Source organism: Fukomys damarensis, unplaced genomic scaffold (genome assembly GCF_012274545.1).
Source record: "Fukomys damarensis isolate Sample0158 unplaced genomic scaffold, DMR_v1.0_HiC HiC_scaffold_13, whole genome shotgun sequence".
Classification (NCBI taxonomy): domain Eukaryota; kingdom Metazoa; phylum Chordata; class Mammalia; order Rodentia; family Bathyergidae; genus Fukomys; species Fukomys damarensis.
In genome coordinates this window covers 14385460-14389930 of record NW_022900925.1, presented here as the reverse complement: position 1 = coordinate 14389930, position 4471 = coordinate 14385460, and the positions used below count along the sequence as shown (strand labels likewise).

At 45.2% G+C, this 4471-nt stretch overlaps 1 pseudogene; it reads left to right on the top strand.

Annotated features, from left to right (window-relative positions):
• The first annotated feature begins 765 nt into the window (after positions 1-765).
• LOC104874869 lies at positions 766-2199 on the top strand (annotated as a pseudogene).
• The last annotated feature ends 2272 nt before the right edge of the window (positions 2200-4471 follow it).

The following is a 4471-nucleotide window of genomic DNA, read 5'->3' as shown; positions in this document are numbered from 1 at the left end:
AATTTTTGGAATTTTTTTTCTAGTTCTGTGAAATATAGTGTTGGAATTTCAATTGGCATTGCATTGAATGTATATAGCAGTTTTGGTAGTATGGCCATTTTCACTATGTTGATTCTTCCTACCCAGGAGCAGGGGATATCTTTCCATTTTTTTATATCCTCTTCAATTTCTTTTTTCAGAGTGTTGTAGTTTTCAGTGTAGAGATCTTTTGTTTCTCAAAATACAAATTTTTAAAAAGACTGAGGATATAGCTCAGTGTGAAGGCTCCTGGTTCAATCTTCAGTACATCCCCCAAAAAATAAAGTCACTTAGCCGGGTGTGATTGTGCATGCCTGTAATCCCCTCAAGTGGAAGGCTGAGGCAGGAAGATCACCTGAGTTTGAGGCCAGCCTGGGCTACATAGTGAGTTCAAGGCCTGCTAAATTACATAGCAAGACCTGTCTCAAAAAAGAAAAAAAAAAAAAACACAAAAAACAAAAAACAACTTAGCACAACAAAGAAATGATGTACATATTCGTCATAAACTTTCACACCACCAAAAATAAAGAGCCTAAGAGCTTCCATCAAGAAGAAAAAAGGAAAAACAGGTCAGAACATCAAGAATCAGGATCAGTAGGCTATGGACCTCAGAGGAGGGTCAGTGCCTAAGTGACAAGGGACTTCTTCCTTCAGACAGCAATTCTGATGGTGGAGCTGGCAAGCAATTAAAGAGGAGAAAGCAAGTTGCTCCAGAATGACCTGGGAAGAAGCAAAAGGCTGGTGAGACTCTGAGAGTTTAGTTGTCTCCTGGGTGCAGCACTGAGAACATGTTCCTGAGGGGTGAAGCGAGGTACTTCATGCACAGGGTTTGTAAGGAAGGGTTTTGTTACTCACATGACCTCTTGGACAATCCCTACGGTGTACTGTGCAAGCATTTCCAGCCAGGGTACCGTGAGTATGACGATGGCTGCATATATGATGAGCACAGCAAGCTGTTGAAACAGTTGCTATAGATCTAACTGCAAAACCTCCCCTTGCCACTGCCTCAAGTCTCTCCTCCCTTGCTGGAGCTCTTGTGGAGATGAATACAGGAGAAGACGGGTCCAGAAATGGGAATTCCCCACCCTAGACACAGGGTCAGAGGACTGAGTGAACGCCATTGAGTTAGTGCCTGGCCAGCCCTACTGCAGCCGCACCGCCCCTGCCTGCACAGAGGGCCCCAGTGCAGGAATCAGTATCCAAGACAGAATCTGAGAAGAAGCCCGTTTCAGTGGAGACAGAAAAGCAGCTCTGCCCCTAAGCCACATGTACAGTTCTCTGCATGGGAGAACTGCGTGTACCTGCACAGCGACGCCTGCAACATGTGCAGGCTGCAGGTCCTGACCCCAGTGGTTACAGCCCAGAGGTCCCAGCACATAAAATCTTGCATAGAGGCCCATGAGAAGGACATGGAGCTGTCCTTTGCCATGCAGGGCAGCAAGGACATGGTGTGTGGCATCTGCATGGAGGTGGTGTATGAGAAAACGAACCCCAGTGAGCACTGCTTCGGCACCCTCTCCAGCTGCAACCAAACCTGGTGTCTCAAAGGAATTCGCAAGTGGAGGAGTGCTAAGCAATTTAAGAACAAGATCATAAAGTCCTGGGCGGAATGCAGGATCACATCTACCTTTGTCATTCCAAGTGAGTACTGGGTGGAGGACAAAGAGAAGCAGAAACTCATTCAGAAATGCTAGGAGGCAATGAGCAAAAGGTGTGCAAGTATTTTGAGTAAGGCTGTGGGAGCTGCCCATTTGGGAACTGTTTTTACAAGCGTGAGTACCCTGGTGGCATAGAAAGGAGTCACAGAGACAGAAAGTGGGAACATCAAGCAGGTTCCGGGCCCAGGAAGGAGCCACTTTTGGGAGCTACTGAGGAAAGAGAATAGCAGCCCCTTTGACAACGACAAAGAGGAAGTTGTCATCCTTGAGCTGAACACAATGTTGCTTATGCTTTTGGCTGCAAGTGGGGGCGACAAGCTGACCGACACTGACAAGTGGGACTTGTTTCACGATAAGCTGGAAGACTTTCGTGACTTGGACCTCTGGCGGCTTTGCCCGGCAAGGATCGGCCTGCCAATCCCCTGTGCCGTTAGGCAATGCGTTGCTCTTCTACTCAGGCCTCAACTCTAGGTGCTGTCGGGGTCACTTACCAGGACCTGCTCTCTGTCCTACTGCCCCAAGAGTGTGTCATTTTCTCTGTTTCAAAAAGCTACAGAAATAAATCTTCAAGGTAGAAAAAAAAGAATCAGAGTGCCCTGGACGTGGTGGCACACACTTGTAATCCCACCTGCTTAGCAAGATCCTGTCTCAAAGTGAAAAGGGCTGGGGATGTAGGTGAGTGGTAGAAAGTCCCTTGGGTTCTATTCCCAGAACTAGGGGGGAAAATTAGAGTGGTACATTGGCTTCTGCTGAAGACATTGAATATTAGATCACCATGAAGCTTTGAATTTAAGACTTAGGAGGAAAAACAATGTTAACTATCTATGTGAAGGTAGTATACAGGCACGCAAGTGCTCTGATATTTTATTTACATAGAGGTAGTATAGAGATATACAAGTGCTCTGATATTTTACTTCAGTCCTATGACACTCCTGGAAGATATATTTTGGCAAGATGAGGTTGTGCAATATGAAAGAAAAACTTAGTGAGACCCTGTCTCATAAAATAAAAAGGGTCAGGGAAGTAATTCTGTGATAGACTGTTTGGCCTAGCATGTGTGAGGCCCTGGGTTCAATACCCAGGACCACAAAAAAGTGTTTGTTTTTTTTAAGTTTCAATGAGAGGATATCCAATAATAAAGATATTTTTTAAAAGTCACATCATTTGTAATAGTTGTATATATTCCCTGGAAAAGATACGCTGTACCTTTGCATAAGTTTCCAGGTCTCTTATAAGCAGCTATTTTCAGTTTCTCTATCCTGTAAATAATGTGGGAATGCATCTCTGTGGGTGTGTGTGTGTGTGTGTGTGTGTGTGTGTACCAAGGATTGAACATGAGACCCTGCACTTGCAAGGCATGTGGCAGCACCATTGAGCTAAATCCCTGGCCCTGGGATGCACATTTTATACACTTGAATGCTATAATTTAAAGGGTTTCCTTATCTCTGCGCACAGTCAGTGGGAGATGGGATTCAATTTATCCCAGTGGAGGAACTGTTGGGAAGGTGTCTGAAACTACCTGGAGATGACCTTGCCCTGAACTTGACAAAAATACACAGAGCAGCAGCTCTCAGATCTCCAAGTGCGTGTCATCTGGGGAACTTGTTAAACAGAAGATTTCCAAGCCACACCCTGGAGAGTCTGAGTCCATCTGGGGAGGGGTCTGAGAAAGTGTGTTTTTTAAATAAGCAGGACATCAGATTCTGATTGAAGTGCCTTCCGTGATGGAGTTGCACTGTGAGCATGGATCATAGTTGGAGAAACATGGACTTGGTGGAGGGAGGTAAATGGTGTTCACCTGAGAAACTGAAAATGCCATGGGGGGGTGATAAGGAAAAAAATTAATTAGGTGTCTCCAGTCATCCCAGGGGGTGAGTCTACGGTGCACTTTGGTTTGCAGCTAAACTAGCAAGACGACTTTTGTTCTCCAAGAGGGTCTGATAGACACACTGAAAGGCCTCGTGTCCCCTAAATTAGCATTTCCTGTCCTACCTCATGCTCAGTGTTACTCACTTAGGAATCAGGGGTACATAGAGACACCTTGGCACATTCACTAGGTCATCAAAAAGGCTCTGGCTGGGAAGGTGAGAGCTGCCCTATGGTCCCCAGCAGAGATAGCCAAGGTAAGCAATGCTGATGGCTGGTGGGAGGACGACAGCAGTCTCCAAGAGAGTGTGGTGCAAGCGGAACACACATGGGGGGCAACAATTGGTCCAGCTAGTCTGAAAAATAGTCCGACCCAGTAAGTACACTTCGTGGTATCCATACCAGAGAGAATCTTACACATGGCTCCAGAAACCCTAAACATCCAGGGTATTCTTAGCAGCATTGATTAAACTATAAAAATCTATAAAGAATCCAAGTGACCCTGGGCAGGTGAATATGTTACAGTATATTCCCACAATGCATGGGTAAAAAATTGAATGAACTATACACGCATCACATGGATCAGTCGTGGAAATATAATGAATAAAAAAGCAATTCATAGAATAAGTACATGTTTGTTACAATAAAAGAGTCAGCAAAGCGGAGCAACTTATTATATGGAGAGCTAGATGTAGAAAAATATAAAGAAAAGCAAAAGAAGCCCATGCTGTGGCACATACCTGTAATCCCAGTTACTCTGGAAACTGAAGCAGCAGGATCCCAAATTCAAGGCCAGCCTGGGCAACTTAGAAAAATCCTGTCTCAAAATAGAAAAAGGGCTGCGGTGAAGCTCCATGGTAGAGCACTTGCCTACCATATGTCAGGCCCTGGGTTCCATCTCCAGGACAGAAAAACAAGAGGAAGAGGAG